This window comes from Coenobita brevimanus, chromosome 23 (assembly GCF_032717465.1).
Source record: "Coenobita brevimanus isolate Jiangsu-jjx chromosome 23, ASM3271746v2, whole genome shotgun sequence".
Taxonomy (NCBI): domain Eukaryota; kingdom Metazoa; phylum Arthropoda; class Malacostraca; order Decapoda; family Coenobitidae; genus Coenobita; species Coenobita brevimanus.
This window is the reverse complement of record NC_136976.1, coordinates 3223348-3237098: the sequence shown is the minus strand read 5'-3', so window position 1 is coordinate 3237098 and position 13751 is coordinate 3223348.

Genomic DNA, 13751 nt, shown 5'->3' with positions numbered 1-13751 from the left:
GCCATATCTGACCCCTCATAGCAAGAATAAAATGAAAAGTCTGTCACTGGGGTGAAGGGATCAATTGATGGTAGTTTGATAATCACACACATGATTATCTAGGGCTCTCCAGGCACATTGATACTGGGACTTTGTATTCTCCTGGGCTTAAATGGCTTTCCATCACCTCTTCGCTACTGGTATACTTCTGTATGTGGTTTATTAATATATTCTCGTACTGTATTGTGTATTGATAGTTCTTCCTGTCATGCCTTTTCTTTTCCTTGCTTTCTGGACAATACTTCATCATGTATGTAGGAGGGAAAAAAAAGGATAGGATAGTGATGATGAGGTTACAGTGTGTATTCAGTCTGTGTCACTATAAAAAAAAGTATAAACAACATACAAAAGACTAATTGTGGTTGGTGTTGTTGTACTTCAGTTCACCTGTGGGTGGGAAAAAGTGGCTGGATGATGATGATGTGACTCTAAGCCCCCGTGGATGCAGACCCAGTGGACTGTAGGCTGAAGTTGCCCTTCTGCAGTATACCAACCCTCTCTTGGGGGATTGGAGGAACATTTGACATTATGTGAAGGTGACCTTCTTCAGTACCTAGATTATAATGAAGTGTAATATGCAAAATAAATCACTAGGGAAGAGGTGCTAGTGAGCTTTCTAAACCAATAAAATACTGATTGCAGAGTTGTATTCCCATGGTCTAAGGAGGCTTCCTTCCATGTCTTCCTAACTGGGTTAATTATGCATGTAGCACATCAGTTTATACTCTGTCACAGGGACTTGACTTGGTTGCACTAATTATGTTTGGAGGAATAAATGTTGATGGTTTGGCATCCCATTTTATTCTTAATAGTGGATTAACTATCTGGTAGGTGCATGAGAAGTGTTTCTATACAGGGGGAAAAAAAAATGTGCAGATGGTTAGGTGTGTGAGGGCGAGTCTGGAGCTTGAATAGCATGCAAATGATTGTCTGGCTTATTTCACTGGACATGCTCCAGGTATTCCTGCCCCTTTCATGCTTGCTCTTTATACTCAAGTTTTTTTTGGACCCCACCTAATGCAGTCTTTAGATAGAAAAAAGGGCAGGGTGGTGGTGATGATGATGATGGCCAACATGACCATGATGGTGATGGTGGTTTGTGTTATTTATGCTGTATTTGTGAAAAACAGGAAAAGGGTAGGATACTTATTCAGTGACAGAGTTGTTTTCCTTGGACTTATAGATCAGCTGCACTTCAGGAGCTGTAACACTTGGCTAAGAAGCTTATAGTACAGCTGCCCACCCATGTCAGGTGTGTGCTATACAGTTCATCCTAGGTTAAAGGTCTTTCAGTATAAAGTTGCTGATGAATCAATACCCATTCACTCAGAATTACTTGTGACTGACCATAAAGTTATTTTGAAGTCAATTTTTTTTTTTTTTTTTTTTTTTTTAAATAAATAATAATGCCACTCAGGGAAGAGCAACTGGGGTCACTAACCTTAAAATGTCTGGACTGAAAAACCTAGCCTCGGGCCTCTATGCCGTTAACGTGGTAATAAAGGATTGGATGATGGATGAATGAATGAATGGAAAACGTCGATGCAGTTTGTATAAATAGCGTACAAGAATACATTACCTAACCATATACGGTACAGAGAAACTAGTGAGGCGATGCTGGGAACCACTTTGAACCCTGTAGTGTGATGATTTTTTTTTTTTTTTTTAAATCATATTCTTGCTGCTGTCTGACAAATTTATTCTCTTACGGAGATACTGTATTTTTTAAAATCTTGGGGCTTACAATATGGCCTTTATTACCTTCTCTATTACGTTCCTCTCCTAAGCTGAATACAGGTGTCTGGTGGTAGAAAGAATAAATTGAAAACCATGTCACTTGATGAAGAGGTTATCCAGTGAGAATACATCCCAAAATGTCACTTGTATATAGAATGTTTGTCGATATTTCTACAAGTTGGTGTTTACATTTATTATTATTATTTTTTTCGTTATTATTTGTAGCACTCTTCATTTTTTCATTCAGATTATGGCCATGAGTTACAGTGAATGACTTAAGGTTTGTGTACGACAAGGATAACTGAAATAAATACGGATGAAAGTACCAGTGTATTGTATTACTATCCAACTCTCAGGTGACCAGAAAGCACATTAGGAATAAAGAGCACTTAGTAATGAGAATTAGAAGAAATTGTACTCACCTGTTGAAGTGTTCACATGGTTTGGCTGTAGGTAATAAATAGTTGATGAAAACATGATTAAGAAAGGTATTGAGCAGAAGTGGAGGCAGTGAGAGGAAAGTGTAAGCTTAGAAGAAAGTGGAAGGATGGTGTGGGAGATTTTGTATTACAGAGGTATGTGGGGAGGGGGGAACATTATATTTTAAACAAAGTGATGAATGGGGTTTGACTTGCTGTAAATAATCTACAACAGGTGATAAAGTGAAGCAACCGGGGTAAGCAATAACTCAGTGGGGATACTTGTTGATGGTTACTATAACTTAGTGTGCACCATTATATCAACAACAGACTAGATGTGGGCAAATGAGGCTGCTTCCTGTTTTCTAGCACTACCCCATTAGAGTAAGAGCATACATTTGTATTTATTGTATGGATAACAGTTTTATTCTGACTTTGACCCTTGGCAGTAGAGCCAGAAAAGGTAAGGGGGTTCCTGAAGGTATGGACCCCATTTTCTCCATCTCTAGGAACAAATTTCCTACAACATATATGGGGAATTATTACAAAATTTTATCAAAATTTTTTATTTGAATCTGACCACACTGATGAAATGCTATTTATAGCTATAAAATAAACTGGTAATTCATTTACATATTTTACTGTTGCAACCAATTCTCATTGCATGATTGTTGTCTGTAGACAAAAAAATTACAATCTTGACTTCCACCCATGGATCCACCCTAATCCTCTTCAATAGCTAGGCATATTTTTTTCATTTGAACAACTCACAGCATTATGAATTAAAAACCTGTAGTAACCATGATGGACAGTATTCAATGTAGTGAGTTTGTCTCTCATCAGACTATTGTAAACAGTTAACTCCTGTGATTTGTATGGCTGGTTTAAAGTACATAATTATCCTTGTATTTTCGAATCATATTGTTGAGAGTTTAGAAGTGGCTACCTTGGAAACAGTTATAATACTTATGGTGTAGTTTTAACTGTGGAAAGCAAGCAGGAGACCAGACAGAAGTTTGAGAGATGAAGGAATGGGGTAGAAGCAAAGAACTCAAAGCTAATAACCTGTACTGATAAAAACATGGTCATGGACAGCAGATGTGAGAATCATAATGCCATGGAATGAGATGTATGGTCCTTTGTTGTGAGTAAAAAAGGGGTTGGAAGTAATCCTATTCTGTACAAGCAATAGGTGGGTCTGTGAAATATGTGATGGAATCAATCCTCAAAAGGAGATGTATTCTTTAAAGGTGATTAATTTCTCAAAAGGGTTTAGTTCTCACACGGCTTTTAATCCTCTGAAGGGGATCAGTCCTTTAAAAAGGATTAATCCTCCTAATTGTTTAATCCTCATAAAGCAATTCGTGGAGGAGTTGACCCTCCATTACTGAGATTAACCTGGTGCTGGTCGACATAAATTTATGCTTCTCCAGGTCTGTTTCCTTTTGGTGAAGTACTGTACATAAATATCCGTCATTTAGCATCTTGCAGTCGGCATTTTATTTAACGGATGAAATGACTGGGTTCTATAGCCTATTCATGAAATTTCTTAGGCTGTGTGTAAGTTAGTGTTTAATTATTTTGCCTTTAAGGTGATAATCGTGGCAATCACCTTGGTGATGATGTGGTGATGATGAAAGTGCTGGTAGGTGCGGTGTTGGTTGTTGTGGTGACATTGGTCGGCAGTGTTAGTGATGGTAGCTGTAATCGTGGTTGTGATGCTACGGTAACTGAAGTGAGAGTGATGGTGATGGATGTTGCGTCTAAAGATGATGATTGTGTAGTGATGGTGGTTGTGGTACTGATGCTGTGTGTGATGGTGGTAGAGATGATGGGTGTGGTAGTGGTGGTGGGAATGGTTGTGTCAATGCTTGTGATTGTAATTGTAGTGGTTGTGGCAGGGATGGTGTGGTTGTGTTGGTTGTTGATGGTTGTAATGGTAATGGTTTTTGTTATGCTAGGTGTTTTTAGGTCGACTTCTCGCCCTAAAGACACTAGCTACTGAGTGGGGTCCTCTTTCGAACTGAAACTAGAACACCTTAACAGAGGAACTGGGCATAAAAACTCAGCAGGCTACCTTAACACATGTATTGCCGTAATTCAGCTCTCTTACAATATACGAAGGGTGATCAGAAAGTAATGACAGTTCGTGCTATAACATGAAAACCTTGAATGATGGGAGGTAGGGGAGCAAGGAGAGTGCAGAGTTGCCTGTCCTTACGAGTTTGAACTTGTCGCCGTATGCCTGACTTTTCTTGTTTTATTGTTGTGAGTGAATGCTTCACTCTTGTTTTTGCTCTCTGGCCAGAAACATGGATTACTCGAAAGAAGGCTGCAGGTTCTACATTTTTACGAGGTGGAAACTGGGAAAGAAAGCAACAGAGATTCGAGGGGAATTATTACAAGTTTATCCAGACACTACTCCTTCCCTGGAAACTGTTTCCCGCTGGATTCGTGCTTTCACAGCAGGAAAAACTGAATTGAAAGATGAACAACGCTCTGGACGCCCCCGGACATCCGTGACCGAAGCAACAACTGTCCGTGCACGGTCCATCATTGACGAGGATCCAACTGTAACTCTTAGGTTCTTAGCCTTGGAGCTTGATATCAGTTATGGGAGTGCATATGACATCGTGCATGAACAATTACACCTGAGGAAGAAGTGTTGTCGATGGATACCCCATTTGTTGACTGATGAGCAAAAGGCTGAACGGGTGAGGATTTGTCGTGTCTGGCTTGCTGAATTTGAACCAAATGGTCCAAAACGGTTCTCAGATGTTGCTACTGGAGATGAGTGTTGGATTTCATTCTTCACAACCCGTAACAAGCAGTCAAACATGGTGTGGTTGGGCGATGAAGACCCTCGACCTCAGATTTTGAAGGAAGGATTTCGCAGCCGGAAGCGCCTTTTCACCACCTTTTTCAATTCTCAAGGACCAATATGCGTGGATGTGATGCCTGAAAAGTCCACTATCACAGCCCAATACTACACATACCAGGTCCTTCCACAAGTCTTGGAACACAAGGCCAACACCGCACCAACCCGCCGTCAGTCTCGCCTTTTGCTGCACCACGACAATGCTGCACCCCACAAAGCTCGCCTCACTATGCAGTACCTGGAACAACAAGGTATAACTCTGCTCCCCCACCCACCCTACTCCCCTGACCTGGCTCCCTGTGACTTTTGGTTGTTTCCAAAAATTAAATCTGCCATCGCTGGGAAGCAATTTCATCGCATCCAAGACTTGGCACGGACCGTCAATTCAGAACTCCGAAGTATACCGTCTTCAGAGTACCATGCTTGCTTCATGAAGTGGAGAAAGAGAATGGAACGCTGCATAGAGGTTGGAGGGGAGTACTTTGAAGGAATGTGAGTCATAGTTTGATAGTTCTTCATGCTAATAAAAGTTTATGGACTCACTGTCATTTCTTTCTAATCACCCCTCGTACATACAATGGTATACAAAATAGGGCACATGTACAGTGGCAGGCTTATTAGTGGCAGTACTCACAACAAAATATATACATACAATGAGATTAGGTGGTGGCGACCATCATCCACTCACTTGATGTAGTGCTGCCTACTTCTTCCTTAGTCTTTATCATTCTTCTATGCCTGCCCTCCTCTCTTCCTATTTCTCTCATCTTTCCTGTCACTTCTTATTGATTTTCTTTCCTTTACAGGGGGCTTTACATTGAGTGACAAGCCAAATGGTTTCCTGTAAGCCAAGAAACCATTTACAACACTGGATGGTAACCATACAACCAAACCATACGTGCTCCCTACGTGTCAACAAGTGGGTTGGTGAAGGGTTAGTGTCCCCCCCCCCATAAAACAAATAACTCACAGTCAAATGGCCACCCCTTGCAGGATTATGGCATCTGGCAATAGATACATAGATAGATAGAGATTACCCTCTGTCTGGAACGCATACAAATCATACATAAAGATTGGAGATACAGTTCGTCTATAGTCTTTTTCTCCACAGTCCTTGTGTATAACTCTCCGTTTCTAGACGAGTAACACACATGGTATGTCATAGTTCACTGTGCTTAGTTACATTCACTATTTGCTTCCAGTGTTCACTACTCTCAATGCCAACACAATGTGAGTATGGTCTATCTCATTTTCTAGGCGGACACTAGACTGACACTACAGAGTCTCTTGGATGGCTGACACCTGGGTCATTAGTCAAGGTAGCACCCGGGTGGGCCCATGGGCGTGCCTTCCCGTAGGAGGCACGGGACTACTGTCGGGGGGGTAGAGGCCCGGGCGCGGTCTTGGTCAGGTGCAGGGAGGCTCCCTCCTGGCGGAGCCTTGGCCTGGGGAGTGGGCCTCGGGACTGGGGCCAAACAGGGTCAGGAGTTGCTCCTGACGCCTCCTGCTCCGGGCGGAGGACCGTCGTCGGGAGGAGCCCCGAAGGTCCCGCCCTGGGGTCCGGGGGACGTCCCTAGGAGGCGGGGGATTGCGGTCACCACGCTGCTGAGGTGCCGTCAGGGGTTGGCTGCAGCGTCCCCTCCGGGTGGCATCTGACAGGTCCTGGTGCCAGCCAGGGGTGATCCGAAGGGCGTGGATCCCCTCCTCAACGATTGGGTCCTGCCACCACTCGAACTGCAGCTCCTCCTCGGAACCACACCTGTGGAGAGAGTGGGGAGAACTTCCTGTGCGGCCTCTGGGTGGAGGATGGGTCGCGCCAGGGACTACCTCTGACAGGAAAGCCCTAGTGACTGTGGATGAAGGGTGTATGGTGGCCGACCCTTCCCTGACACAGACGGTGGGCGATGTCGCAGTTCCACAGGCCCTAAGGGCAGCGGCAGAAGGGCGTACAGTAGCCGACCCTTCCCCGGCACGGACGGTGGTCGATGCCACGGTGCTGCTACCGAAGGAGAAGGAGGCGGATGAAGGGCGTACGGTGGCCGACCCTTCCCTGACACAGACAGTGGCCAATGTCGCGGTTCCGCCTCCCTCTGGAGCACCAGCCGACTTGCGTACGGTGGCCAACACATCCAACCTGGGGCGTACGGTGGCTGCCACCGCGGGGCTGGTTCCACGTGTGACTGCAGCAGAAGGCCGTAAGGTGGCCGACCCTTCCCCGACACGGACGGTGGCCGATGCCGCGGTCTGCAGGGGGTAACAGCAGAAGGACATACGGTAGCTGAAATAATCCTTCCCCGACGCGGATGGTGGCCAATGCCGCGGTGCTGTCTGGGACTGTGCAAGCACGAGTCCCACCCCGATCCTGGCGAGCGTCCCCTCCGCTGCAGTGTAATGTACTTTTCCTGTAAGGTTGCTGCTGGTCATGTTGAGGGGAAGAGGGACACAAGGGCATGACGTACCGGGGCCTGTCTCGCTTGGACCTGGCGTATTCCTTTCCTGCCCCACCGTGGTGTCTTGCTGGGGTGGGGAGGGCGGCTCCGTCCTAGGGTGGGGGATTCCTCGAGGTTGCGTATCTCAGTTTTGATAGTGGTTGTGGTGCTGGTGGTACGATCACTCTTCTTACACTATCTCTATTTCCCATTATCCTTAGAATTCCCTTCTTACTTCCCATTATCCCTGGATTTCCTTGACCCTTTGGTAACTTGTGAATCCCTGTTTTATCTCTATCCCTTGAATTCCCTATTTAACCTCCCATCATAACGAACTTTTCTGTTTCCTGCTATCCCTTTGATTCTAAAATGCCCGCGACCGGACCTTCCGCCCCGCCACCCCCCACACCACCACCGGGCCACCACCACCCCACCACCCGAGGAGGAGATAACGGTCAGATTAGTGACCCGGGACAAGAGGGTCATCCGACCACCTCTGACCTGGGCCCCTTCTCCCCGCAACTACCTCAACACCAGGTGAGCCCAGACCCGCAACAAGTTATACGGCGGGTTAACCCTCGACAGCAGTGGGGTGGGACTGATACGTCAGTCCCTCGTAGTCTTGTGGTGACGACCACAACTTCACCCCAACGCAGGGTTGCCAGGTGCGCGCGTTTCGCGCCAGATTGGGCGACTTTGGAAGATGATTTGCGCTTAAATTTGAACGGCTGCGCGTTGCGCTTTTTTGGGCGCTTTTTGAAATGACTGAGAGCGTATTGGGCGATTTTGTGTTATGGATACGTTGTTCATCAAAATAAGAAAAAAAGTAAGAAGACACAACGTATGCCTGATGTACTCAATACTCGTATGACTCAGTACTCCTTGCCCTGCCTCTCCCCAGACGCATTGTGAAGCCCCAGCCAATTAGCATCTCTACCTGACCTACCTTTCCATGACCCCAAGTGTGCGTGTGTGTGTGTGTGTGTGTGTGTGTGTGTGTGTGTTAGCCATTTGTTTTAATCCTGAATCCTCAAGACTCAAGGCTACGCCTTTCTAGTGAGTGTAAATTTAGTCTTCTTAGTCTCTCTTCATATGAAGTTCTGATATAAATGTATAATTTTTGTCATTCTTCACTGTGTATTTTCGAACGAATATAAGTCCATCCCTATACGTTGCTACTACAGCGCTAATGTCCATCACTTATGTGTAGTACAATTAGCACCAGAGTCATAATGACCACCCTGTTCCTCCCCTACATCTACCTCTTTGTCTGAACGCCTCACACCCTTTACCAAGCCTGCCCATCCAACCCTGATCCCATAATTACTGACGACGCAAAGCTCTCCCTCTGCCCCATCTGCCACTCCATACCTTCTGTATTATCCTTCTCTCTCTCTCTCTCTCTCTCTCTCTCTCTCTCTCTCTCTCTCTCTCTCTCATCCAGATTAAAGTCCACTGTCTCCACTCATCCTGTTATCCCCCTACCCCTCCCTGGAGAGCAATTACCACCTCCTTGTAAATGTTTCACAGGAGCAGCCGTCTGACCCTCTCTCACCTGACCCCACTCCTCTGATCTGACTTTTCGACCGCCACCTACTACAACTACTACTACTACTACTAATACCACCAACACACACACACACACACACACACACACATACTACAGGTTAATAATAGAGAAGAATGACAATAACTGGCTCTCACCACTCCCAAGACTGATGGAGGAGAGGTGTGTGTGTGTGTGTGTGTGTGTGTGTGTGTCATTTTGCTGTCTGCGCTTTTTGGGCGCGTTTTCGGGATGGATTGGGCGCCAACAGCACCCACCGACCTGGCAACACTGCCCCAACGGGACAGGAGGTCCCTAGGTGAGCCACGGGGTGTTTCCACCTACTGCCACCGCGAGCCACGAGGAAGTCCCTTCCTCTGCCGCAGTAACCCACGTGAGCCACGAGGGGCTTGTCTCCTCTGCCACAGTGAGCCACGAGGGCGTAATACCCTCTGCCACTATCAGGACAGGAGGTCCTTTGACGAGGGAAGAGAGCCCTCTATAACAAATAGGGCAGGAGGCCCAATAGTGGATTGTACGGGGCTCACGCCCCTAGCCACTCTAAGGGTAAGAGACCCTCACACACCGCCACAAGTGGGTCCCAGTACCGATCAACCTGGTGCCACGGCAATTATAAAGACAAGAGAGAGAGTCGCCTCTGTGCTACCCTCCATAAGTGTAAGACAGACCACGGCCTCCGTGTGTCCTCTAGAGCCAGCTAACTCCTGCAGGAGTAGCCGGACACCACCCGGGGGAGTTACCCCTAAAGTGTCACCTGAACAGAGGCCTGGTCCCAGTCGGGACCTACCTCCTACCCCCGGGAAATTCTTGTCTTCCCCAGGTACCAGCGGGAGACGAGGCCGCAGCCCCACACCTGACGGCGCGTTCCCCGGTAGACTTCCGCAGTCCTCGGACCCCTAGGCGAGCCCGGCAACCCGTCAACGCCGACCTCCCCCTGCCGCAGACCCTACGACGTCAGGCCCGTCTGCTACACCTGTTTGGCCCCAGTCCCTAGGGCCAACACAGACAGGCCTCCCTTCACAGTGACCAGAGGAGGGCCTATAACAGGTCGAGACCCCAGGCAAGAGGGTCTCCCTGCACCGTGACCAGAGGAGGACCTACAACAGGTCGAGACCCCAGGCAAGAGGGTCTCCCTGCACCGTGACCAGAGTGGGGACCTACACCTTACAGTGACAAAGTGATATCGCCCCAGAAACTCGGGCAAGAATAGTGACTTCCCCTTCCCTGTACTGATCCAGTGACAGAGTGAACCAGCGGGAATACACCAAAAAGTGTCCGTAAATACCTTCCCCTAACAAAGACTATAAGTTCTGGGTTCATCCGAACAGTGCTATCCCAAAGTCCAATCTAGAGTAGTCCCCCCCCCATTGTCAGTGTACGCACGGGCGAGAGTTGTCGCGCCGAGCCTAAACAGTGAACTCTAGTGCTCTACCTCCCTTGCTAACTTATAGTAATAATCCCTCCTCGGCTCATCAAGCCCAGACATCTCCATTGCCCCGACACGCTAAGACCTTTTGGACTTTGATACAAGTGAATCCCATCCACTTACGGACTCTTAACCTATTATAAAGCATAATTAAGGAGTGTGTGAATATCCCATATTACATTAACGTAACTCTGTATGTCCGTATCCTCTGTTTATAATACCATCCTATGTGATATTGTTAAGGTGTTGTAATTAAGGAAATAGATGTGTTAAAGGTGGACTGCCTAGTTTTTATGTCCTGTTCCCTTGTTACTGCATTACTTCCGGTCCGGAAAAAGGACCCCGTTCAGTAGCTAGTGTCTTTAGTACGAGGAGTCGGCCTAAAAACACTCAGCATAACAGATTCCTTCCTGATTCCTTTTGTCTCTTCTAACCCTTCATTCCAAGAAGTTTAGAGAAAAATGATCTAAGTGATTTATCATGTCTAGTACGTGGATAAGAAATACTGTGAAATATCAATCTTAGTATGGTATCAAGTGAGTTTAGAGATCTAGGAGAGCTCACGTCATGCATTATCTTTGTCAACGTACGTAAGGTTTTTGGCCAAATGAGTTTAACTTCTCTTTGCAGGGCAAGTCAGAAGTGCTAGAAAAAAATTACTTTGGTTAGTTTCTCGGCCAATTGCATATTTTGAAAGAGAATTATTGATTTCAGTTTTGTCCCATTCTAGAGTCCTACTTGTAGTGGCGGAAAGTTAATGCGGAAATGTGAGCGGAAGGTACGACAGCGAAACGCAGAAACTAAGGTTAGCGGCTCGTTTAAGTTAGTCAGGTGATCAAGAGACCAGCAAATCAGTGGTGAAGTAGCAGTGAAGAAGATCTAGGAGGGGAAGGTGTGACAGGAGAGTTGACAACCTTTTCGGGCTCCGGTAGCTTTGCATTCTAAGGTGCTGCTGAAGTTTGTGGTTAGAATTATGAAAGCACCGTCACAGAGGCGTTTTATATATATATATATATATATATATATTAGGCTGTATGTGGCGTTTGCATTTGTATGTCAATCATTTCCTAGTAGAAAGTTGCCATTCTACAGGCCTCGGATTACTTTCATTGGTACCATACAGAAAAATTACATGTATAATCCACACACCAATAATGTTCCTTTAAATACGGCCTGCTTTAAACTCGAATATTGCCTCATAGATTTAAGAAAAAAAAAAAATAGTGTTTTGACTGCTTCCACAGGTATGAGTGATGTCCTTAGGCTGTGTGACCAAGTGGATGAGACGTTTTTGTTTTTTTTAACCTAACAAAGATACCTATTTCCTAACCCCTTGCAGTGCAGATGGTGGCCAGGTGTTGATTTGACCAGTAACCAAGGAGACTTTCATTTTTTCATTCATTGCCAGACGCCATGTATCCCAAACGGGGTGGCCAAGGGCTTAGAGTTAATTGTTTTACAGGGAGGGGCACTAATCCTCCACCAACCCCACTTGACACGTAGGGATGCCAACAGCATCTGGTGTTCCCAGGCGGTCACCCATCCAAGTACTAACCAGACCCAAGGAGACTTATCCAGCCTTAATACTAAGGGTCATCTGAACTTCATATAACCATAATTTGAGTAGGCCAGTTCCATCAGGTGAAAAGAAATGTGCCATAATTGGGGTGGGAGACATTTCTTTTTACCCAGGCATATTAGAGGCATTCTCACATTTAACTCTGATTTTTGGAAGTACCGTATATTGTTAATTGGGAGTTTGAGGCTGATGTACTGGGTTGCAGGGTCAGATGGGGAGAGGGGAGGGGTTTAGGCTTTTAGTACAAGTGTAAAAATTATTCCAATAAGTGTCTGGGTTGGAAGTCATGCCTTGTGGTACATGTAGGTAGTTGGAATGTGTGTATTGGCTGTGTTAAACTTTGCATTGAAACATATTCTACACCAGGTAAAATGTATCATTACAGTCCACTGAATTTCATGATACTGATTTTGTTTTCCACTAATTTTTTTCATGACTTTCAGTGTGATCCATTTATCTCATGCACAGTGATAGTGATGTATACAGGGGTGAACAAGTCAAGCTTGGGTTGATTGCATAAGAAGAAAAAATGTACAGTATGCAGAAGCCATGTAAGTGTAGAGTCTGCATGGCCTTCTTGACAGTGACTGTTACCCTTCATTTTTTTTTTTTTTTTTCGAAACGCTCAAATTTTCATGGTATAGGAGTGTGGTGAATCCTAGAAGGGCACAACTTCGACATTTTATGGCTCTAATCAAGGTATTTTTTGAAGGGCCATTTATGGGAATTCTATCTGTCTATCTACTGCCAGACACCCTAATCCCTTACAGGGTGGCCACAAACAAATCGCCTCCACGTCGCCCTGTCCTCCGTCATTTCACTGCCCTGCTCCCAACTCACACCCCCCTCTCTCATATACCTCTCCACTCCATCCCTCCACCTCATCCTCGGCCTCCCCCTCCCTCTTCCCCCCTCCACCTCACTCACATACACTCTCCTCGTCAGTCTCTCACCCTCCATATGGCCAAACCACCTCAGTGTGTTCCTCCTAACACTTCCTATCACATCCACATCCACACCACAACGCTCCTTTATATCCTCATTTGTCAGCCTGTCTCTCCATGTGACTCCACAGGCTCCTCTTAAATAACTCATTTCCACTGCTGTCACTCTTGACTTGTGTCCTTCCAACAGTGTCCAAGCTTCACTTCCATAAGTTAGAGGTGGTATCACAATGCTATCATGTAGTTAACTTCCATGCTCACTTATGGGAATTACTGTACATAAACAAAACTTTATGTAACATGGCCTTTTTTGTTTATCTGAGAAAGCCACAACCTTCAGCCGTAACCGTGGCAGAGATATTAAAATCCATACAGGACAGATTCTCAAATCCAAAAATTCAATATCAGGAAACTCATATTCTTTCATACAGTAAGGGAAGTGAAGATATCACCAGTCCTCACACAGTCAGTGGGTATTTTAGTTATTAATTTATTGATTTTGACAATTACTGATACAAGGTACTTACTGTACTTAACTTGTAATGGTACTGTAAGTTATATGTTGTATGAGTGTCACATTGGTTATCATTATCTTTACCGGTACGTTCCAAACTTTTCCATTCCCAGTAAAACTTTTGAACTTGGATTTGAGAGTGTGTACTGCACCTGTTCAGGTACTGTAATTTTAGTTACATTTTTAATTTTAGTTTTGAAAATTTGACATGGAATTTCA